Raw genomic sequence first — 27,626 nt, 5'->3', positions numbered from 1 at the left:
TGCTATATTCGTAAGCAATCAGTGAAATTTGAAGCTTATAGCTGTTAAAATGGGGTAGAAATTGCGAAAAGTTTCTTATCTGAACAATCGGTTGTATGAGATATATACTATATATACAACCGATCTCTATGATTTTTTCAGAAAACAATATATGCTATATACGTAAGCAATCGGTGAAATTTGGAGCTTATAGCTGTTAAAATGGGGTAGAAATTGCGAAAAGTTTCTTATCTGAACAATCGGTTGTATGAGATATATACTATATATACAACCGATCTCTATGATTTTTTCAGACAACAATATATGCTATATAAGTAAATATTCGGTGAAATTTGAAGCTTCTAGCTGTTAAAATGGGGATAAAATTTGCGAAAATATATATATATATACTATATATATATACTATATATACCACCGATCTTTATGATTTTTTCAGACAACAATATATGCTATATACGTAAGCATTCGCTGAAATTTGAAGCCTCTAGCTCTTAAAATAGGGCAGTAATTACGAAAAGTTCCTTATCTGAACAATCGGTTGTGGGGGATATATACTATATATACGACCGATCTCATAAATTTTTTCAGGCAACAATATGTTCAATATACGAAAGTATATGGTGAAGTTTGAAGCTTCAATCTGTTAAATTGGGTAAGATATTACAAAAATCCCCTTTTTCTGAAAAATCGGTTGTATGGAGGATATATGCTATAGTGGTCCGATCCGGTCGGTTCCGACAAATGTCTAATCGGACACCCAAGTACACCTGCTCACCAAATTTTATCAAGATATCTCAAAAATTGAGGGACTAGTTTGCATACAAACAGACAGACGGACAGACGGACAGACGGACAGACGGACATGGCTAAAACAACTCAGCTCTTCAACCTGATTATTTCGGTATACTTAATGGTGGGTCTATCTATTTTCCTTTAAGGACTTACAATTTTCGGTTTCGTGACGAAATTAATATACCATTTCATTTTCATGAAAGGTATAAAAATAGGTAGGTAATCTGTGTGAGGATGCAAAGCTTCACGTTTTTTGTGGTCTGCATGTAAAAACTATGGCTACGAATCACGTATTTCAAAAATATATGACGTAAACGTAACTATTTGATGAAATTTGATGAATCTTGAAGCTTCTAGCCGTAAAAAAGGGGTCAATATGACAGTTTATATGAAGTATATAATATATATACCACCGATCTCTATGATTTTTTCAGACAACAATATATGCTATATACGAAAGCATTTTGTGAAATTTGAAGCTTCTAACTGTTAAAACGGGGCAGAAATTGCGCAAAGTTTCTTATCTGAACAATCGGTTGTATGAGATATATACTATGTATATCACCGATCTCAATGATTTTTTCAGACATCAATATATGCTATACACGTAAGCAGTTGGTGAAATTTGAAGCTTCTAGCTGTTAAAGTGGGGTAGAAATTGCGAAAAGTTTCTTATCTGAACAATCGGTTGTATGAGATATATACTATATATAGAACCGATCTCTATGATTTTTTCAGACAACAATATATGCTATATACGTAAGCAATCAGTGAAATTTGAAGCTTATAGCTGTTAAAATGGGGTAGAAATTGCGAAAAGTTTCTTATCTGAACAATCGGTTGTATGAGATATATACTATATATACAACCGATCTCTATGATTTTTTCAGACAACAATATATGCTATATACGTAAGCAATCGGTGAAATTTGAAGCTTATAGCTGTTAAAATGGGGTAGAAATTGCGAAAAGTTTCTTATCTGAACAATCGGTTGTATGAGATATATACTATATATACAACCGATCTCTATGATTTTTTCAGACAACAATATATGCTATATAAGTAAATATTCGGTGAAATTTGAAGCTTCTAGCTGTTAAAATGGGGCTAAAATTTGCGAAAATATATATATATATACTATATATATATACTATATATACCACCATATATATACTATATATACCACCGATCTTTATGATTTTTTCAGACAACAATATATGCTATATACGTAAGCATTCGCTGAAATTTGAAGCCTCTAGCTCTTAAAATAGGGCAGTAATTACGAAAAGTTCCTTATCTGAACAATCGGTTGTGGGGGATATATACTATATATACGACCGATCTCATAAATTTTTTCAGGCAACAATATGTTCAATATACGAAAGTATATGGTGAAGTTTGAAGCTTCAATCTGTTAAATTGGGTAAGATATTACAAAAATCCTCTTTTTCTGAAAAATCGGTTGTATGGAGGATATATGCTATAGTGGTCCGATCCGGTCGGTTCCGACAAATGTCTAATCGGACACCCAAATACACCTGCTCACCAAATTTTATCAAGATATCTCAAAAATTGAGGGACTAGTTTGCATACAAACAGACAGACGGACAGACGGACATGGCTAAAACAACTCAGCTCTTCAACCTGATTATTTCGGTATACTTAATGGTGGGTCTATCTATTTTCCTTTAAGGACTTACAATTTTCGGTTTCGTGACGAAATTAATATACCATTTCATTTTCATGAAAGGTATAAAAATAGGTAGGTAATCTGTGTGAGGATGCAAAGCTTCACGTTTTTTGTGGTCTGCATGTAAAAACTATGACTACGAATCACGTATTTCAAAAATATATGACGTAAACGTAACTATTTGATGAAATTTGATGAATTTTGAAGCTTCTAGCCGTAAAAAAGGGGCAAAAATGACAGTTTATATGAAGTATATAATATATATACCACCGATCTCTATGATTTTTTCAGACAACAATATATGCTATATACGTAAACATATGGTGAAATTTGAAGCATCTAGCTGTTAAAAAGGGGCAGAAATTTCGCAAAGTTTCTTATCTGAACAATCGGTTGTATGAGATATATACTATATATACAACCGATCTCTATGATTTTTTCAGACAACAATATATGCTATACACGTAAGCATTTGGTGAAAGTTGAAGCTTCTAGCTGTTAAAATGGGGAAGAAATTGCGCAAAGTTTCTTATCTGAACAATCGGTTGTATGGGATATATACTATATATACCACCGGTATCTATGATTTTCTCAGACAACAATATATGCTATACACGTAAGCATTTAGTGAAATTTGAACATATCTAAACGATTTTTAAGATAAATATAAAATAAAAAATAGGTAGGTAATCTGTGTGAGGATGCAAAGCTTCACGTTTTTTGTGGTCTGCATGTAAAAACTATGACTATGAATCACGTATTTCAAAAATATATGACGTATACGTAACTATTTGATGAAATTTGATGAATTTTGAAGCTTCTAGCCGTAAAAAAGGGGCAAAAATGAGAGTTTATATGAAGTATATAATATATATACCACCGATCTCTATGATTTTTTCAGACAACAATATATGCTATATACGTAAGCATTTTGTGAAATTTGAAGATTCTAGCTGTTAAAACGGGGCAGAAATTGCGCAAAGTTTCTTATCTGAACAATCGGTTGTATGAGATATATACTATATATACAACCGATCTCTATGATTTTTTCAGACAACAATATATGCTATATACTTAAGCATTTGGTGAAAGTTGAAGCTTCTAGCTGTTAAAATGGGGTAGAAATCGGTAGGTAATAGGTAATCTGTGTGAGGATGCAAAGCTTCACGTTTTTTGTGGTCTGCATGTAAAACCTATGACTACGAATCACGTATTTCAAAAATATATGACGTAAACGTAACTATTTGATGAAATTTGATAAATTTTGAAGCTTCTAGCCGTAAAAAAGGGGCAAAAATGAGAGTTTATATGAAGTATATAATATATATACCACCGATCTCTATGATTTTTTCAGACAACAATATATGCTATATACGTAAGCATTTTGTGAAATTTGAAGATTCTAGCTGTTAAAACGGGGCAGAAATTGCGCAAAGTTTCTTATCTGAACAATCGGTTGTATGAGATATATACTATATATACAACCGATCTCTATGATTTTTTCAGACAACAATATATGCTATACACGTAAGCATTTAGTGAAATTTGAACATATCTAAACGATTTTTAAGATAAATATAAAATAAAAAATAGGTAGGTAATCTGTGTGAGGATGCAAAGCTTCACGTTTTTTGTGGTCTGCATGTAAAAACTATGGCTACGAATCACGTATTTCAAAAATATATGACGTAAACGTAACTATTTGATGAAATTTGATGAATCTTGAAGCTTCTAGCCGTAAAAAAGGGGTCAATATGACAGTTTGTATGAAGTATATAATATATATACCACCGATCTCTATGATTTTTTCAGACAACAATATATGCTATATACGAAAGCATTTTGTGAAATTTGAAGCTTCTAACTGTTAAAACGGGGCAGAAATTGCGCAAAGTTTCTTATCTGAACAATCGGTTGTATGAGATATATACTATGTATATCACCGATCTCAATGATTTTTTCAGACATCAATATATGCTATACACGTAAGCAGTTGGTGAAATTTGAAGCTTCTAGCTGTTAAAATGGGGTAGAAATTGCGAAAAGTTTCTTATCTGAACAATCGGTTGTATGAGATATATACTATATATAGAACCGATCTCTATGATTTTTTCAGACAACAATATATGCTATATACGTAAGCAATCAGTGAAATTTGAAGCTTATAGCTGTTAAAATGGGGTAGAAATTGCGAAAAGTTTCTTATCTGAACAATCGGTTGTATGAGATATATACTATATATACAACCGATCTCTATGATTTTTTCAGACAACAATATATGCTATATACGTAAGCAATCGGTGAAATTTGGAGCTTATAGCTGTTAAAATGGGGTAGAAATTGCGAAAAGTTTCTTATCTGAACAATCGGTTGTATGAGATATATACTATATATACAACCGATCTCTATGATTTTTTCAGACAACAATATATGCTATATAAGTAAATATTCGGTGAAATTTGAAGCTTCTAGCTGTTAAAATGGGGATAAAATTTGCGAAAATATATATATATATACTATATATATATACTATATATACCACCATATATATACTATATATACCACCGATCTTTATGATTTTTTCAGACAACAATATATGCTATATATATAGGTAGGTAATCTGTGTGAGGATGCAAAGCTTCACGTTTTTTGTGGTCTGCATGTAAAAACTATGGCTACGAATCACGTATTTCAAAAATATATGACGTAAACGTAACTATTTGATGAAATTTGATGAATCTTGAAGCTTCTAGCCGTAAAAAAGGGGTCAATATGACAGTTTGTATGAAGTATATAATATATATACCACCGATCTCTATGATTTTTTCAGACAACAATATATGCTATATACGAAAGCATTTTGTGAAATTTGAAGCTTCTAACTGTTAAAACGGGGCAGAAATTGCGCAAAGTTTCTTATCTGAACAATCGGTTGTATGAGATATATACTATGTATATCACCGATCTCAATGATTTTTTCAGACATCAATATATGCTATACACGTAAGCAGTTGGTGAAATTTGAAGCTTCTAGCTGTTAAAATGGGGTAGAAATTGCGAAAAGTTTCTTATCTGAACAATCGGTTGTATGAGATATATACTATATATAGAACCGATCTCTATGATTTTTTCAGACAACAATATATGCTATATACGTAAGCAATCAGTGAAATTTGAAGCTTATAGCTGTTAAAATGGGGTAGAAATTGCGAAAAGTTTCTTATCTGAACAATCGGTTGTATGAGATATATACTATATATACAACCGATCTCTATGATTTTTTCAGACAACAATATATGCTATATACGTAAGCAATCGGTGAAATTTGGAGCTTATAGCTGTTAAAATGGGGTAGAAATTGCGAAAAGTTTCTTATCTGAACAATCGGTTGTATGAGATATATACTATATATACAACCGATCTCTATGATTTTTTCAGACAACAATATATGCTATATAAGTAAATATTCGGTGAAATTTGAAGCTTCTAGCTGTTAAAATGGGGATAAAATTTGCGAAAATATATATATATATACTATATATACCACCATATATATACTATATATACCACCGATCTTTATGATTTTTTCAGACAACAATATATGCTATATACGTAAGCATTCGCTGAAATTTGAAGCCTCTAGCTCTTAAAATAGGGCAGTAATTACGAAAAGTTCCTTATCTGAACAATCGGTTGTGGGGGATATATACTATATATACGACCGATCTCATAAATTTTTTCAGGCAACAATATGTTCAATATACGAAAGTATATGGTGAAGTTTGAAGCTTCAATCTGTTAAATTGGGTAAGATATTACAAAAATCCCCTTTTTCTGAAAAATCGGTTGTATGGAGGATATATGCTATAGTGGTCCGATCCGGTCGGTTCCGACAAATGTCTAATCGGACACCCAAGTACACCTGCTCACCAAATTTATCAAGATATCTCAAAAATTGAGGGACTAGTTTGCATACAAACAGACAGACGGACAGACGGACAGACGGACAGACGGACATGGCTAAAACAACTCAGCTCTTCAACCTGATTATTTCGGTATACTTAATGGTGGGTCTATCTATTTTCCTTTAAGGACTTACAATTTTCGGTTTCGTGACGAAATTAATATACCATTTCATTTTCATGAAAGGTATAAAAATAGGTAGGTAATCTGTGTGAGGATGCAAAGCTTCACGTTTTTTGTGGTCTGCATGTAAAAACTATGGCTACGAATCACGTATTTCAAAAATATATGACGTAAACGTAACTATTTGATGAAATTTGATGAATCTTGAAGCTTCTAGCCGTAAAAAAGGGGTCAATATGACAGTTTATATGAAGTATATAATATATATACCACCGATCTCTATGATTTTTTCAGACAACAATATATGCTATATACGAAAGCATTTTGTGAAATTTGAAGCTTCTAACTGTTAAAACGGGGCAGAAATTGCGCAAAGTTTCTTATCTGAACAATCGGTTGTATGAGATATATACTATGTATATCACCGATCTCAATGATTTTTTCAGACATCAATATATGCTATACACGTAAGCAGTTGGTGAAATTTGAAGCTTCTAGCTGTTAAAGTGGGGTAGAAATTGCGAAAAGTTTCTTATCTGAACAATCGGTTGTATGAGATATATACTATATATAGAACCGATCTCTATGATTTTTTCAGACAACAATATATGCTATATACGTAAGCAATCAGTGAAATTTGAAGCTTATAGCTGTTAAAATGGGGTAGAAATTGCGAAAAGTTTCTTATCTGAACAATCGGTTGTATGAGATATATACTATATATACAACCGATCTCTATGATTTTTTCAGACAACAATATATGCTATATACGTAAGCAATCGGTGAAATTTGAAGCTTATAGCTGTTAAAATGGGGTAGAAATTGCGAAAAGTTTCTTATCTGAACAATCGGTTGTATGAGATATATACTATATATACAACCGATCTCTATGATTTTTTCAGACAACAATATATGCTATATAAGTAAATATTCGGTGAAATTTGAAGCTTCTAGCTGTTAAAATGGGGCTAAAATTTGCGAAAATATATATATATATACTATATATATATACTATATATACCACCATATATATACTATATATACCACCGATCTTTATGATTTTTTCAGACAACAATATATGCTATATACGTAAGCATTCGCTGAAATTTGAAGCCTCTAGCTCTTAAAATAGGGCAGTAATTACGAAAAGTTCCTTATCTGAACAATCGGTTGTGGGGGATATATACTATATATACGACCGATCTCATAAATTTTTTCAGGCAACAATATGTTCAATATACGAAAGTATATGGTGAAGTTTGAAGCTTCAATCTGTTAAATTGGGTAAGATATTACAAAAATCCTCTTTTTCTGAAAAATCGGTTGTATGGAGGATATATGCTATAGTGGTCCGATCCGGTCGGTTCCGACAAATGTCTAATCGGACACCCAAATACACCTGCTCACCAAATTTTATCAAGATATCTCAAAAATTGAGGGACTAGTTTGCATACAAACAGACAGACGGACAGACGGACAGACGGACATGGCTAAAACAACTCAGCTCTTCAACCTGATTATTTCGGTATACTTAATGGTGGGTCTATCTATTTTCCTTTAAGGACTTACAATTTTCGGTTTCGTGACGAAATTAATATACCATTTCATTTTCATGAAAGGTATAAAAATAGGTAGGTAATCTGTGTGAGGATGCAAAGCTTCACGTTTTTTGTGGTCTGCATGTAAAAACTATGACTACGAATCACGTATTTCAAAAATATATGACGTAAACGTAACTATTTGATGAAATTTGATGAATTTTGAAGCTTCTAGCCGTAAAAAAGAGGCAAAAATGACAGTTTATATGAAGTATATAATATATATACCACCGATCTCTATGATTTTTTCAGACAACAATATATGCTATATACGTAAGCATATGGTGAAATTTGAAGCATCTAGCTGTTAAAAAGGGGCAGAAATTTCGCAAAGTTTCTTATCTGAACAATCGGTTGTATGAGATATATACTATATATACAACCGATCTCTATGATTTTTTCAGACAACAATATATGCTATACACGTAAGCATTTGGTGAAAGTTGAAGCTTCTAGCTGTTAAAATGGGGAAGAAATTGCGCAAAGTTTCTTATCTGAACAATCGGTTGTATGGGATATATACTATATATACCACCGGTATCTATGATTTTCTCAGACAACAATATATGCTATACACGTAAGCATTTAGTGAAATTTGAACATATCTAAACGATTTTTAAGATAAATATAAAATAAAAAATAGGTAGGTAATCTGTGTGAGGATGCAAAGCTTCACGTTTTTTGTGGTCTGCATGTAAAAACTATGACTATGAATCACGTATTTCAAAAATATATGACGTATACGTAACTATTTGATGAAATTTGATGAATTTTGAAGCTTCTAGCCGTAAAAAAGGGGCAAAAATGAGAGTTTATATGAAGTATATAATATATATACCACCGATCTCTATGATTTTTTCAGACAACAATATATGCTATATACGTAAGCATTTTGTGAAATTTGAAGATTCTAGCTGTTAAAACGGGGCAGAAATTGCGCAAAGTTTCTTATCTGAACAATCGGTTGTATGAGATATATACTATATATACAACCGATCTCTATGATTTTTTCAGACAACAATATATGCTATATACTTAAGCATTTGGTGAAAGTTGAAGCTTCTAGCTGTTAAAATGGGGTAGAAATTGAGAAAAGTTTCTTATCTGAACAATCGGTTGTATGAGATATATACTATATATACAACCGATCTCTATGATTTTTTCAGACAACAATATATGCTATATACGTAAGCAATCGGTGAAATTTGAAGCTTGTAGCTGTTAAAATGGGGTAGAAATTGCGAAAAGTTTCTTATCTGAACAATCGGTTGTATGAGATATATACTATATATACAACCGATCTCTATGATTTTTTCAGACAACAATATATCCTATATGCGTAAGTATTCGGTGAAATTTGAAGCTTCTAGCTGTTAAAATGGGGCCAAAATTTGCGAAAATATATATATATATATATATACTATATATATATATACTATATATACCACCATATATATACTATATATACCACCGATCTTTATGATTTTTTCAGACAACAATATATGCTATATACCTAAGCATTCGTTGAAATTTGAAGCCTCTAGCTCTTAAAATGGGGCAGTAATTACGAAAAGTTCCTTATCTGAACAATCGGTTGTGGGTGATATATACTATATATACGACCGATCTCATCAATTTTTTCAGGCAACAATATGTGCAATATACGAAAGTATATGGTGAAGTTTGAAGCTTCAGTCTGTTAAATTGGGTAAGATATTACAAAAATCCTCTTTTTCTGAAAAATCGGTTGTATGGAGGATATATGCTATAGTGGTCCGATCCGGTCGGTTCCGACAAATGTCTAATCGGACACCCAAATACACCCGCTCACCAAATTTTATCAAGATATCTCAAAAATTGAGGGACTAGTTTGCATACAAACAGACAGACGGACAGACGGACAGACGGACATGGCTAAATCAACTCAGCTCTTCAACCTGATTATTTCGGTATACTTAATGGTGGGTCTATCTATTTTCCTTTAAGGACTTACAATTTTCGGTTTCGTGACGAAATTAATATACCATTTCATTTTCATGAAAGGTATAAAAATAGGTAGGTAATCTGTGTGAGGATGCAAAGCTTCACGTTTTTTGTGGTCTGCATGTAAAACCTATGACTACGAATCACGTATTTCAAAAATATATGACGTAAACGTAACTATTTGATGAAATTTGATAAATTTTGAAGCTTCTAGCCGTAAAAAAGGGGCAAAAATGAGAGTTTATATGAAGTATATAATATATATACCACCGATCTCTATGATTTTTTCAGACAACAATATATGCTATATACGTAAGCATTTTGTGAAATTTGAAGATTCTAGCTGTTAAAACGGGGCAGAAATTGCGCAAAGTTTCTTATCTGAACAATCGGTTGTATGAGATATATACTATATATACAACCGATCTCTATGATTTTTTCAGACAACAATATATGCTATATACTTAAGCATTTGGTGAAAGTTGAAGCTTCTAGCTGTTAAAATGGGGTAGAAATTGCGAAAAGTTTCTTATCTGAACAATCGGTTGTATGAGATATATACTATATATACAACCGATCTCTATGAGTTTTTCAGACAACAATATATGCTATATACGTAAGCAATCGGTGAAATTTGAAGCTTATAGCTGTTAAAATGGGGTAGAAATTTCGAAAAGTTTCTTATCTGAACAATCGGTTGTATGATATATATACTATATATACAACCGATCTCTATGATTTTTTCAGACAACAATATATGCTATATACGTAAGCAATCGGTGAAATTTGAAGCTTATAGCTGTTAAAATGGGGTAGAAATTGCGAAAAGTTTCTTATCTGAACAATCGGTTGTATGAGATATATACTATATATACAACCGATCTCTATGATTTTTTCAGACAACAATATATGCTATATGCGTAAGTATTCGGTGAAATTTGAAGCTTCTAGCTGTTAAAATGGGGCCAAAATTTGCGAAAATATATATATATATATATATAGTATATATATATACTATATATACCACCATATATATACTATATATACCACCGATCTTTATGATTTTTTCAGACAACAATATATGCTATATACCTAAGCATTCGTTGAAATTTGAAGCCTCTAGCTCTTAAAATGGGGCAGTAATTACGAAAAGTTCCTTATCTGAACAATCGGTTGTGGGTGATATATACTATATATACGACCGATCTCATCAATTTTTTCAGGCAACAATATGTGCAATATACGAAAGTATATGGTGAAGTTTGAAGCTTCAGTCTGTTAAATTGGGTAAGATATTACAAAAATCCTCTTTTTCTGAAAAATCGGTTGTATGGAGGATATATGCTATAGTGGTCCGATCCGGTCGGTTCCGACAAATGTCTAATCGGACACCCAAATACACCCGCTCACCAAATTTTATCAAGATATCTCAAAAATTGAGGGACTAGTTTGCATACAAACAGACAGACGGACAGACGGACAGACGGACATGGCTAAATCAACTCAGCTCTTCAACCTGATTATTTCGGTATACTTAATGGTGGGTCTATCTATTTTCCTTTAAGGACTTACAATTTTCGGTTTCGTGACGAAATTAATATACCATTTCATTTTCATGAAAGGTATAAAAATAGGTAGGTAATCTGTGTGAGGATGCAAAGCTTCACGTTTTTTGTGGTCTGCATGTAAAAACTATGACTACGAATCACGTATTTCAAAAATATATGACGTAAACGTAACTATTTGATGAAATTTGATGAATTTTGAAGCTTCTAGCCGTAAAAAAGGGGCAAAAATGACAGTTTATATGAAGTATATAATATATATACCACCGATCTCTATGATTTTTTCAGACAACAATATATGCTATATACGTAAGCATTTTGTGAAATTTGAAGATTCTAGCTGTTAAAACGTGGCAGAAATTGCGCAAAGTTTCTTATCTGAACAATCGGTTGTATGAGATATATACTATATATACAACCGATCTCTATGATTTTTTCAGACAACAATATATGCTATATACTTAAGCATTTGGTGAAAGTTGAAGCTTCTAGCTGTTAAAATGGGGTAGAAATTGCGAAAAGTTTCTTATCTGAACAATCGGTTGTATGAGATATATACTATATATACAACCGAACTCTATGATTTTTTCAGACAACATTATATGCTATATACGTAAGCAATCGGTGAAATTAGAAGCTTATAGCTGTTAAAATGGGGTAGAAATTGCGAACAGTTTCTTATCTGAACAATCGGTTGTATGATATATATACTATATATACAACCGATCTCTATGATTTTTTCAGACAACAATATATGCTATATACGTAAGCAATCGGTGAAATTTGAAGCTTATAGCTGCTAAAATGGGGTAGAAATTGCGAAAAGTTTCTTATCTGAACAATCGGTTGTATGAGATATATACTATATATACAACCGATCTCTATGATTTTTTTAGATAACAATATATGCTATATGCGTAAGTATTCGGTGAAATTTGAAGCTTCTATCTGTTAAAATGGGGCCAAAATTTGCGAAAATATATATATATATATATATACTATATATATATACTATATATACCACCATATATATACTATATATACCACCGATCTTTATGATTTTTTCAGACAACAATATATGCTATATACCTAAGCATTCGTTGAAATTTGAAGCCTCTAGCTCTTAAAATGGGGCAGTAATTACGAAAAGTTCCTTATCTGAACAATCGGTTGTGGGTGATATATACTATATATACGACCGATCTCATCAATTTTTTCAGGCAACAATATGTGCAATATACGAAAGTATATGGTGAAGTTTGAAGCTTCAGTCTGTTAAATTGGGTAAGATATTACAAAAATCCTCTTTTTCTGAAAAATCGGTTGTATGGAGGATATATGCTATAGTGGTCCGATCCGGTCGGTTCCGACAAATGTCTAATCGGACACCCAAATACACCCGCTCACCAAATTTTATCAAGATATCTCAAAAATTGAGGGACTAGTTTGCATACAAACAGACAGACGGACAGACGGACAGACGGACATGGCTAAATCAACTCAGCTCTTCAACCTGATTATTTCGGTATACTTAATGGTGGGTCTATCTATTTTCCTTTAAGGACTTACAATTTTCGGTTTCGTGACGAAATTAATATACCATTTCATTTTCATGAAAGGTATAAAAATAGGTAGGTAATCTGTGTGAGGATGCAAAGCTTCACGTTTTTTGTGGTCTGCATGTAAAAACTATGAATACGAATCACGTATTTCAAAAATATATGACGTAAACGTAACTATTTGATGAATTTTGAAGCTTCTAGCCGTAAAAAAGGGGCAAAAATGAGAGTTTATATGAAGTATATAATATATATACCACCGATCTCTATGATTTTTTCAGACAACAATATATGCTATATACGTAAGCATTTTGTGAAATTTGAAGATTCTAGCTGTTAAAACGGGGCAGAAATTGCGCAAAGTTTCTTATCTGAACAATCGGTTGTATGAGATATATACTATATATACAACCGATCTCTATGATTTTTTCAGACAACAATATATGCTATATACGTAAGCAATCGGTGAAATTTGAAGCTTATAGCTGTTAAAATGGGGTAGAAATTGCGAAAAGTTTCTTATCTGAACAATCGGTTGTATGAGATATATACTATATATACAACCGATCTCTATGATTTTTTCAGACAACAATATATGCTATATGCGTAATTATTCGGTGAAATTTGAAGCTTCTAGCTGTTAAAATGGGGCCAAAATTTGCGAAAATATATATATATATATATACTATATATATATACTATATATACCACCATATATATACTATATATACCACCGATCTTTATGATTTTTTCAGACAACAATATATGCTATATACCTAAGCATTCATTGAAATTTGAAGCCTCTAGCTCTTAAAATGGGGCAGTAATTACGAAAAGTTCCTTATCTGAACAATCGGTTGTGGGTGATATATACTATATATACGACCGATCTCATCAATTTTTTCAGGCAACAATATGTGCAATATACGAAAGTATATGGTGAAGTTTGAAGCTTCAGTCTGTTAAATTGGGTAAGATATTACAAAAATCCTCTTTTTCTGAAAAATCGGTTGTATGGAGGATATATGCTATAGTGGTCCGATCCGGTCGGTTCCGACAAATGTCTAATCGGACACCCAAATACACCCGCTCACCAAATTTTATCAAGATATCTCAAAAATTGAGGGACTAGTTTGCATACAAACAGACAGACGGACAGACGGACAGACGGACATGGCTAAATCAACTCAGCTCTTCAACCTGATTATTTCGGTATACTTAATGGTGGGTCTATCAATTTTCCTTTAAGGACTTACAATTTTCGGTTTCGTGACGAAATTAATATACCATTTCATTTTCATGAAAGGTATAAAAATAGGTAGGTAATCTGTGTGAGGATGCAAAGCTTCACGTTTTTTGTGGTCTGCATGTAAAAACTATGACTACGAATCACGTATTTCAAAAATATATGACGTAAACGTAACTATTTGATGAAATTTGATGAATTTTGAAGCTTCTAGCCGTAAAAAAGGGGCAAAAATGAGAGTTTATATGAAGTATATAATATATATACCACCGATCTCTATGATTTTTTCAGACAACAATATATGCTATATACGTAAGCATTTTGTGAAATTTGAAGATTCTAGCTGTTAAAACGGGGCAGAAATTGCGCAAAGTTTCTTATCTGAACAATCGGTTGTATGAGATATATACTATATATACAACCGATCTCTATGATTTTTTCAGACAACAATATATGCTATATACTTAAGCATTTGGTGAAAGTTGAAGCTGCTAGCTGTTAAAATGGGGTAGAAATTGCGAAAAGTTTCTTATCTGAACAATCGGTTGTATGAGATATATACTATATATACAACCGATCTCTATGATTTTTTCCGACAACAATATATGCTATATACGTAAGCAATCGGTGAAATTTGAAGCTTATAGCTGTTAAAATGGGGTAGAAATTGCGAAAAGTTTCTTATCTGAACAATCGGTTGTATGATATATATACTATATATACAACCGATCTCTATGATTTTTTCAGACAACAATATATGCTATATACGTAAGCAATCGGTGAAATTTGAAGCTTATAGCTGTTAAAATGGGGTAGAAATTGCGAAAAGTTTCTTATCTGAACAATCGGTTGTATGAGATATATACTATATATACAACCGATCTCTATGATTTTTTCAGACAACAATATATGCTATATGCGTAAGTATTCCGTGAAATTTGAAGCTTCTAGCTGTTAAAATGGGGCCAAAATTTGCGAAAATATATATATATATACACTATATATATATACTATATATACCACCATATATATACTATATATACCACCGATCTTTATGATTTTTTCAGACAACAATATATGCTATATACCTAAGCATTCGTTGAAATTTGAAGCCTCTAGCTCTTAAAATGGGGCAGTAATTACGAAAAGTTCCTTATCTGAACAATCGGTTGTGGGTGATATATACTATATATACGACCGATCTCATCAATTTTTTCAGGCAACAATATGTGCAATATACGAAAGTATATGGTGAAGTTTGAAGCTTCAGTCTGTTAAATTGGGTAAGATATTACAAAAATCCTCTTTTTCTGAAAAATCGGTTGTATGGAGGATATATGCTATAGTGGTCCGATCCGGTCGGTTCCGACAAATGTCTAATCGGACACCCAAATACACCCGCTCACCAAATTTTATCAAGATATCTCAAAAATTGAGGGACTAGTTTGCATACAAACAGACAGACGGACAGACGGACAGACGGACATGGCTAAATCAACTCAGCTCTTCAACCTGATTATTTCGGTATACTTAATGGTGGGTCTATCTATTTTCCTTTAAGGACTTACAATTTTCGGTTTCGTGACGAAATTAATATACCATTTCATTTTCATGAAAGGTATAAAAATAGGTAGGTAATCTGTGTGAGGATGCAAAGCTTCACGTTTTTTGTGGTCTGCATGTAAAAACTATGACTACGAATCACGTATTTCAAAAATATATGACGTAAACGTAACTATTTGATGAAATTTGATGAATTTTGAAGCTTCTAGCCGTAAAAAAGGGGCAAAAATGAGAGTTTATATGAAGTATATAATATATATACCACCGATCTCTATGATTTTTTCAGACAACAATATATGCTATATACGTAAGCATTTTGTGAAATTTGAAGATTCTAGCTGTTAAAACGGGGCAGAAATTGCGCAAAGTTTCTTATCTGAACAATCGGTTGTATGAGATATATACTATATATACAACCGATCTCTATGATTTTTTCAGACAACAATATATGCTATATACTTAAGCATTTGGTGAAAGTTGAAGCTTCTAGCTGTTAAAATGGGGTAGAAATTGCGAAAAGTTTCTTATCTGAACAATCGGTTGTATGAGATATATACTATATATACAACCGATCTCTATGATTTTTCAGACAACAATATATGCTATATACGTAAGCAATCGGTGAAATTTGAAGCTTATAGCTGTTAAAATGGGGTAGAAATTGCGAAAAGTTTCTTATCTGAACAATCGGTTGTATGATATATATACTATATATACAACCGATCTCTATGATTTTTTCAGACAACAATATATGCTATATACGTAAGCAATCGGTGGAATTTGAAGCTTATAGCTGTTAAAATGGGGTAGAAATTGCGAAAAGTTTCTTATCTGAACAATCGGTTGTATGAGATATATACTATATATACAACCGATCTCTATGATTTTTTCAGACAACAATATATGCTATATGCGTAAGTATTCGGTGAAATTTGAAGCTTCTAGCTGTTAAAATGGGGCCAAAATTTGCGAAAATATATATATATATATATATACTATATATATATACTATATATATATACTATATATACCACCGATCTTTATGATTTTTTCAGACAACAATATATGCTATATACCTAAGCATTCGTTGAAATTTGAAGCCTCTAGCTCTTAAAATGGGGCAGTAATTACGAAAAGTTCCTTATCTGAACAATCGGTTGTGGGTGATATATACTATATATACGACCGATCTCATCAATTTTTTCAGGCAACAATATGTGCAATATACGAAAGTATATGGTGAAGTTTGAAGCTTCAGTCTGTTAAATTGGGTAAGATATTACAAAAATCCTCTTTTTCTGAAAAATCGGTTGTATGGAGGATATATGCTATAGTGGTCCGATCCGGTCGGTTCCGACAAATGTCTAATCGGACACCCAAATACACCCGCTCACCAAATTTTATCAAGATATCTCAAAAATTGAGGGACTAGTTTGCATACAAACAGACAGACGGACAGACGGACAGACGGACATGGCTAAATCAACTCAGCTCTTCAACCTGATTATTTCGGTATACTTAATGGTGGGTCTATCTATTTTCCTTTAAGGACTTACAATTTTCGGTTTCGTGACGAAATTAATATACCATTTCATTTTCATGAAAGGTATAAAAACGTACATTTTACTATGAACTTTGTTAAGCGCCAAATACACGACACGAACATTTCCGCGAACATTTCCGTTATGTCATGTTTCTGCGACCTTTTCTGTCGTGTATGGTGGTGTTTGCCAGTTCGCGCAAATGTTCGCTAAAAATCAAAATATTTTAATTTTTGGCGAACATTTGCGCGAACTGTTCGTGCGTGTATGGCGAAATAGCTCATAATCGTAGTAATTTCTGAACCGAACAGACGTGCGCGGAAAAGTAAAATGGACAATAAAAAATTTCTGAGTGAATTTATTGAAATGTATAAATCTTTGCCATCATTGTGGCAAGTAAAAAGCAAAGATTATTGTAACAGAATTAAAAAGAATAATGATTATGCGACTTTAATCGAAAAATTAAAAGAAGTAGATCCTGATGCCACAAAGGATACAGTTATAAAAAAAATAAGTAGTTTGCGGGCGCAATACCGGCGTGAATAAAAAAAAAGGGAGATAATTTGAAGTCTGGTGCTGGTGCTGAGGATGAATATGTTCCTACTCTTTGGCGCTATGATTTGCTATGCTTTTTGAAAGATCAAGAAGAACCTTTGGCAGGCATTACAACAATGCAGGATGAAAATACAAACACATTTGAGGTAAGAAAAAAAGTCAAGATTTTATTGTTTCTTTTTTTTGTGAACACAAACATTCATTTTGTTTTTATTCCGTAAGTGATTCACTTTATTATATTTAATATATTGTTCTGCCACGGAACTGCTCCCACTGTATTAAAATAATTACAATATTTTTCTCGAGTAGTTTTTGCTAAATTGGATGCATTCTTTGCACTTGAAGCTTGAAGAGCTGTAAGTCCATGGTCATTATGCCAATCCTCATTTTGCCTCCGTAAAAAGTTATGCAAGTAGCAACAGGTTAACACAACTTTCGTGACTTTTTCTGGTGATAAATTTATAGTTTGTAGGAGAATTCTAAATCTTGATGCTAAAATGCCACAACAGTTTTCAACAATTCTTCTCGCCCGAGAAAGCCTGTAGTTAAAAATTATTTCTTCTTCCTTGAGTGTGTTGTGGCTAAACGGCTTTATGATATTTTCTAACAGGGGAAAAGCATCGTCAGCTACGAATACAAATGGTAGTTTTTCTTCGCAGTTTGGAAGCGGCTGAGGGTCAGGAATTTTCAATGTTTTATTTTTTAGAGATGAAAAAAATTTTGTTTCGCTAAAAAGACCGGCATCAGACGCTCTTCCATTTGTGCTAACATCCACCATCAAAAATTCGTAATTAGCATTAACCACTGCCATTAAAATGATGGAAAATTTTTTTTTATAATTATAATAAAAAGATCCAGATCCAGGTGGCTTTGTTATATTGACGTGTTTTCCATCAATTGCGCCTATACAATTTGGGAAGTTCCAGCGTGCGTCAAAATTTTTCGCTTCTACCTTCCAATCTTTTTCTGTTTGTGGAAGCTGAAAAGTAATGAAAAACTTATAAATCTTTCTTTTTAGGAATTCACTTTTCGACCAAGCAAAAGAAAAGTTTCTGAAGAAGATACACTTATTAAAATTGCATGCGAGAGACTTGCCAACAGCCGCGAACCCACAGAAGGTGACTCCTTGGCTCAATAGTGGGCTTCGCAATATAGTGAAATGGAGGCCTCCCAGAAAACGGTTGCGCGAAAAATCATATCAGATGTTTTATTTCAAGGTTGCTTGGGAGCATTCGAATTTAGACACGCGATTCAAATCCAAAATGTTTTTAACCCAAGTCAAATATTAACACCGCAATACCCAATGCGCACGTCTACGCAACTTAACTACGCGGTGCCCCAACACATGCAGCATTATACAATAGCAGTTCCGACTCCTTTAAGTAGCGGCTCGTCCATAAACAGTAGTAGAATGTTACCTCAAGTCACACAAAACGTACGAATCGTTGAAGATACATCATCCAATAATTCGAGCTAGGTAGAAAACTTACAAAATTTCTTTGCATCGCTTGAAACGGACGAATAATTTATTTTTATTTTTACTTCAAAAAAACAATAATTTTCAGACACACATATGTACACATGAAACTTTTCTTGTTTAGTCGTCAACAAATAATTTAATCAATAAATAATTACCTTAATAAAATCTTTCAATTGACTTATTATGGCATCACAAGTCTCTGTAACTATTTTCTCAATCGTTTGGGGCGCAATTGCTGTCAAAAAATTTAAGTCTTCAAAGCTATTGCCACTAGCTAGAAAGCGCAAAGTTAAAGCAAGGCGGTGATGAGGGGGAATCGCTTCTCTCATTATTGTATCCCGTTTCGTTATGAGTGACAAAATTTTTTGTAAAAGTTGGTCAAATGTTGCCTTGCTCATACGAACGTAATTTTTAAAATCATTTTGTGACGTGAATTCCAGTTCTTTAATAAGCTCACATTGTCCAAGAAGTGCTCGTTTTTTAAACCATTCTTTGCACCAAATTCTTTTTTTGCGATCTTCTCTCTTTTTTACGCTTAATTGCCACAGCGAGCAATATTGCTGCAGCACACTTGTTGTCCGTATTCATCGCTGTCTGAAAGAGAACTAATGTTCGGCCAAAAGTTCGTATGGTGTATGGCCAAAGCTGCGAACAAGATTGCGGAATGTTCGCGGAAATTTTCGTGTCGTGTATTTGGCGCTTAAGAATTTTTCAATATTCAGAGCCACCAACTTGTTAGGAATTCATCTAAAATAAACACAAATCTGACATAATATATGTAATTTTATTTATTCAGGTGTTATTTGTGTTACCGCTGGTAATTCTGACGCTAGAAAAAGGAATAAGAAATGGGAATACAGTACTCGATATTTAGAAAAAAAATATCGATAATCGCACCGTGAACCTAGTACCTAGAACCTAGTAAAGTATTTATATCGATAATTTTGGAGCTCTATGAAGCATACCGCATACGGTGAACAGTAGAGCTTGTAAATTGCCTATTTATTTTTACAACGAAGTACAGATAATTATTTAACTTATACAAGTTTTTTGAATCTCAAGTGCACGTTGGCTTATTAGGAACATGTTTATAGTTTTTTTTGGTAACAGACGCTACATAAAGATAAGGGTAGGATCAATTTTTCAAAGTTTCTTATAATTTTTTTCAATGTTAAAGTAAAGTCTATAAAAATTTTATATAAAAGCAAATATGCAGATCTGAGTTGAACAGTGCAACTATTTAAAGAAAGGACGTTTGAGATGCTGAATTATGAATATATATCTGCTCAAACAATAATTTTCGAGAAAGGTTCAACAAAATCTGAGCCATCATGTTAGGTGTACCTTGCATTACTTAGAATTTCGAGTTAACTTGTAAAAAGCTAATATAATATGTACTAAAAACTTATCAATGACACGATAGTGACCGTTGAAGTAAAAGGTTTGGTTGTAATCTACAATTTTGTTTACAGAAACCCAAAATCTATATTAATAATTAATTTTCAAGAAAAAAAGCTTTCAGTTTATCAAATTTATTTCACTAAAAAACTCAAAATCCTTTTTTCAAAAACGTTATTCAGTATTAAACTATGCAACTTGCAATTGACCTTAACCGTTGCTGAGAAATTTGATTTTCTAGCAGCCTTTTCCAATTTACACCATGGTGCGGCAACGGGCTCTTCTTGAACAATGTGCTCTTGCAATTTGCGTGCCTCCTAATAGTTTCTCGGTTCGGATAGAACTGGGTTCGCTGCAGTCGTTCCAATAACGCTTGTGCATTTTGGCAGCATTAAAGATAAAATTTTTCTTTGATTCTCTAACATAGCAAAGAAAATGTTAATTCCAAAATGGCAGTCAATCGAGACACCGTGGAATATGTCGACCATATTGAACATCCACGTCGATGGCACCACGCTACCGACTGTCTTACACCCCAAAATCTTGGGCGTGACGTTCGATCAGGATCTACATTTTGGAGAGCATGCAGACGCAATTGTACCGATAATCCAGAGCCGTAATAAAATCCTCAAATCTCTTGCTGGCAATACTTCGGGCAAAGATAAAGAAACGCTCATTACCACTTACAAAGCAATTGGCCAGCCGATTGCGTGCTACGCGTCCCCGATATGGTCGCCAAACCTAAACACTACTCACTGGAAGAACGGCTGTCTTCTTATGTCCCCAGAATACCATAATAATACCCTAATGACGCGAGAATAGCCCCTCAGGGAGAGAAATGAAATGCTAAATAAACAGTTTCCGTTGAATACCCAGAAACCTGGGCATCCCAACAGACATATGATTGATGAGGTTATACCGCCCAGGGGCTTAAGGGGTCATCTCCGTAAGCATTATGAGGAAATACAGCACCTGAGAACGCAGCCGTATGAAGCTAAAAAGCACAAGCTGGTCCTCAGTGAAATCCACAAATAGGCGTCGGATCTCTATGCCAGGAATTGCCCCGGTGAATCCAGTACTTAAAGAACAATACCCAAAACTAGCAGAGGAGGAACGCAGTCTCCCTAGGGAAACGCCCTTCATACTAGCTTAACTTCGATCTGGATACTGTAATAGGTTAAACTCTTACCTATCCCCGACATACAAAATGTGTCCCACACGACACCAACCATCTTTTCCACTGTATGGTGGAACCAACGCTTCTAACACCCCTCTCATTATGGTCCACCCCTGTTGAAACAGCAAGTTTCCTTGGACTCCCGTTAGAGGACATTGATGACAATTTGTGATTGGTCGCAACTATTGCATGGGGCGAAGCACTGCTAAAACAACAACAACAACATCATTGAAATTTTTAACTTGTCATTAGAAGGCCGTGTTCGGAATGTCGTCCATAAAAATTTATGAGCTCGAGAAAAATCGTTCAATGTATCCTTAAGCCGACGAATTCTTGATTCTTACATATGTATGTCAGTGCGGCTTTTCTCCTAAAATAGAAATTTTAATTTTATTTCGTTAGCGATTCTCTCAGGTACTTCGAAAATTTTATTAATTATTTGTGTTTCTTGCATGAGTGTCAAGAATATTTAAGGTTGCTTCAGACTTTTTATATCTAGATTTAGTAGTTTTGTTTCATGTTTTTCCTGCGAGTTTCAGTACAAAACTTGGAATCTTGCAAGAGATTTTTGAGTAGCTTTCGCTGAAGACAGGGTCGTGAGACTTTGAAGGAAAAAAATTAATCTGGACTTGGAAATCTTTGTGAGCAATTTTTAAGTAGCGTCCCGGTGTACTAGAGGGTTGAAACTTTGACTGAATGAGAGTGAAATGGCAGTCCTTGGTCGGGAAAAATCCCGAGTCGCTCCGACACATAGAACCGGCGGCCTTGGGAAGCGACAATTTCTGATCGGTTGCACCTATTGGATGGGGCGAAGCACTGCTAATGCTTCAAAATCCTTGCCGTGCAAACTTTGCCATATTTGTTACAATACACTAAAGTCTCGTTTTCATTACATATTACATATTACAGCTCACTGTCAAACAAAATTGCATCCAAGTGAAAACGACCAAGTTTCAGTTTGCCAGCGCAGTTGGCAACGTTTGACACACAAAAGAGATTTTCCAACATGCTGGCAAATCACAAGAATCACATTATTATACAAGAATTGAATGGGCTACAAAACTTCATATTCGAAAAAATTCTGAAAATTGTTATGCAAATTTTGAAAAAAGAAATTTAGTTGCATCTAAGTAGACTTTTGTGGAACACTGTATACAGTGAACTGAAGTAAACTGGGACAAAACTTAAAATGGTTTCATTCGTAACATATGTACCTACATTTTTGTATATTTTCATTTAAAATATAGTGAAATTTTTTTTCGTCGAGGGTGTTAAGCAATTTCTTTCATACAACACAAAAAAATAAATAAAGTTTTTACTAAAATTATTAAATACACATAAATTACTATGTTAACATTTTCCATTTTGTCCAAATGAAATGTGTGTTTTTATTTTTATTTATTTCAAGCCAAATGAAATGTATCTTATTTATCTTAATATATACATACCTATTTACCACCCCTGTGAATAGCGTAAATGTAAAAAGCAAAGACTTAAACAGTACAAAATGTTATTTAAAAAAATGTATATTAAACTGACACCTTTATTGATGTTAATGACAAGCAAAGACTGAATTTAAAAAAAATGTTAGTACGCAAGCCATTTTTTGTTTGTTCAAAGACTTAAAAACTACATTAAAAAATGTATATTAAACTGAACAGCTTTATTGAATTTAATAATAAGCAAAGACTGAATCAAAAAAAAAAATTGAATACGCAAGCCACTTTTTATTTGAACATATCGCTCGCTTCATAAAAAATTGATGTAATCCAAAATTTAAATTTTTTGAGATTTTATGATACCCCGAAATAGCCTGCTGGTGCGATTATACTCAGAGATTAGAATACTCCAAAGTTCAAAAATGGCGGTCATAGCTATCTTTGAATCTCATTTTTATAATGGAGCTTTATGAAAAAATAAAACATTGTTTGCGTTTTCCCAAAAAATATAATTACAAATAATTTCTATCCTATTTTTTCAACCGTCAATAACTTTTGACCGATTCTCATGATTTTTCTTTGAAATTTTCGTTATTACCTTTACTTTTATATAAATTTATAAACAATTGCATAGTTTAAAAAAAAAATTTTAGTATTTAGTAAAAAAGTATGACTTTTTTTCAAGAATTAATTTCTCAAAAAGGGTTATTTCTTTTTGTTTAAACTTTTTCTGTATCGAGTGAGTAGTTTATATTTCAACTTGGGTAAATATCCATTGGCCAAAGCTCGTTGTTTTCGAAATATGAATTTTTGAATATTAATCTTTTTTCCCATATATTAATGCATTACATATCAGCATACAAGGCGATCAATGCCAAATGCTTAGAATTAATTAAAATATCATATTTATTATTGAAAACAATCATTTGTTGTTATTTTTCAGAATTAAAGTGATTTTGTAACACGACATGGCAAAAGCTCTTGTGACGGTATTGGAGGTTTAGTGAAATATTTTGTCTCATACATACAATCTCCGTAGTAGAGTCGGGAGCAATGCCGAGCTTCAGCCCCTGCCCCCGTCTTCTTCCCCCTCTTTGCCGCCGGCAATTGTGTAGGCCAGGGAAACAGACTCTTAGTCCCTGCCTCCCTTTGCACCGTTTGCCAGCATAGAATATATACGTTTGCGACATCCGCCCAATGCAGCTGCTGCCATGGACGGTGCCACTTTCCTAGATGTTCGGGTCTCCGCGACGGCAACCCCCCGACGGGTTTCATTGCGCCATGTTGCCAGGTCGCAAACCCCAATCTACCGGGAACCCCAATGCTTGCCCAAGGACCCCAGTCCCAGGGCCACAACAGCAGTTGCGTCCTGGCCTTCCTCAATCCAGGCGTAGTCATCCGTCACTTACTCCCAGAGTGGCGACGTCTCCCCCTATGCACTTTAGAATTCTGCAGTTAAACTATAATGGATTAACTGGGAAGATCACGGAGATAGTCGATTTCATGAAGCGGCACAACATCCGCATTGCTGAGATTCAAGAGACTAAACTCACAGCAAGATCTGCACTGCAAACCTGTTCTGGATATAATGTCCACAGAAAAGATCGCATGAGCGGAAATGGAGGCGGCCTCGCGTTTATCATACATCACTTTGTGCAATATCATATATTTGATCCTGGTATCGACCGCAGGGACAATGTCTTAGAACGTCAAGGCCTATCTGTCCGGTCAGGCGATGCAAAATTAGAAATCACCAACATCTACATCCCTCTCGTCACCTGTTGCCCCAGTGGATACCGCCCTGATATCAGCGCCGTACTCACTGGCAACAATCGCATTATCTTAGGCGATTTCAATGCCCATCACGATCTATAGCACTCAAACTTGCGGGCGGACAGTAGGATATGTTGGCGGATCAAATAGAAGAAACGACGTTCTGCACAATAAACGGAGACGCCCCCACACGTATGGTAGGAAGCTGTCACAGTTCGCCGAATATTTCAATCGTGAGCGGAGAACTCGCAAACTGCGTAAACTGGCAGCCGATGGTAACATTTGCATCCGACCACCTGCCTATACTTATTTCGCTCGAGCGTTCCGCCGACTTCATCGTCGCAGAAAAACGCACTTTCATAAACTTCAAAAAAGGAAAGTGGGAAGAATATAAATCTTTTACAGACAACCGCTCTGCTGCCTTCCCTATCCCGACTGATGCCCGCCAAGGGGAGCGTGCCTTCCGTAAGGTCATTAAATCCGCCTCGGCACGTTTCATTCCCGCCGGGAGAATTCCCGAAATCCGGCCCACTTCCCGGCGGAGGCCGCAAACTTAGCGAGAGGACGTGACCTTATAAGGCAGCTTGATCCAGGCGACCCCCAAATAAGGGATATAAACCAACGCATCAGATTGCTTGTGGATGAACACAAGCGGGCGAAATGGGAGGAGCACCTAAGAGGTTGTAACCTCTCTACCGGTGTGGGTAAACTTTGGTCCACCGTAAAGTCCCTATCGAATCCGTCTAAGCACAATGACAAAATTACCATCGCCTTTGGCGATAAAGTGCTATCGGATGCGAAAAATTGCGCGAGCGCTTTCTGCCGACAATATATAATGCATTCTACGGTCGGCAAAGATAGACGGAGGGCCAACAGATGCGCACATAAACATATATTCAGCGCGTCTCCAATTACCATCACCGCCAGGGAGGTTGAGGACGCCATCGGTCATGCTAAACCATCCAAAGCAGTGGGCCCAGACGGCATAGCCATGCTTAAGGATGCTTAAAAGACTGGGGAAAGAGGATTTCAAATATTTAGCACATGCCTTCAACCTGTCTCTTTCCACCTTTGTCATTCCCGAAAAATGGAAAATGGCCATGGTGTTGCAGCTACTAAAGCCTGGGAGACCAGCTAACATAGGAGAGTAATATCGCCTGATATCTCTCCTATCGCCAGTAGCCAAGACGCTTGAAACCATTTTGCTCCCCTACTTCAAAGCAAATTTGCAGCTAGCCTGTCATCAGCATGGATTCATGAAACTCCATAGCACCACCACCGCGCTAAATGCCATCAGCACCAGACAAATTGCGGTTTAAATCAAAACCCCCACCATAGAACAGTACTCGTTGCGCTAGATCTATCAAAAGCTTTTGATACGGCACGTTACTGCAAGACCTGGAAGGGTCTACCCTTCCTCCATGTCTTAAAAGGTGGGCCGCAAATTATCTGGGTGGTCGGCAGGCATCGGTTCAATTTAGAAATCAAACATCAAAACCAAAAAGAATTAAACAAGGGATGCCACAGGGTGATGTTCTATACGCCGATGACTGCACAATAATGGCCACAGGCCCAGGCCCACAGATCGATGAGCTTTGCAATAGAATAAACGACTACCTCCCTGATCTCTCCAGTTTTTTCGCCTCGCGAAACCTGGCATTATCACCGACTAAATCCTCCGCGACCTTATTTACAACATGGACATCCCAAATGTCGACCATTTCGAACATCAACGTCGATGGCACTACGCTACCGACTGTCCTACATTTTGGTGAGCATGCAGCCGCAATTGTGCCGAAAATCTAGATCCGTAATAAAATCCTCAAATCCCTTGCTTGCAGTACTTGGGGAAAAGACAAAGAAACGCTCATTACCACCTACAAAGCAATTGGCCAGCCGATTGCATGCTACGCGCCCCCTATACGATCGCCAAGCCTAAAAATTACCCACTGGAAGAAGCTACATGCCTGCCAAAATTCTGCTCTCAGAACCGCCAAATTAAAAAAAAAATCACAGTTTCTGTATTGGGTCATGAAGGATATTTTCATAAAAATTAGTTAACATAATAAATAAACTGGAAGCTCGTGTTGAGAGGGTTTCGGAAGATTTACTTGTTTTTTTTATCCTTACAAAAACAAATTGTTTTTTTAGTGTAACTTTTTTATTTGACATCCGATTGA

This window comes from Eurosta solidaginis, chromosome 2 (assembly GCF_040869045.1).
Source record: "Eurosta solidaginis isolate ZX-2024a chromosome 2, ASM4086904v1, whole genome shotgun sequence".
NCBI classification, from domain to species: domain Eukaryota; kingdom Metazoa; phylum Arthropoda; class Insecta; order Diptera; family Tephritidae; genus Eurosta; species Eurosta solidaginis.
This window is presented reverse-complemented; position numbering follows the sequence as displayed.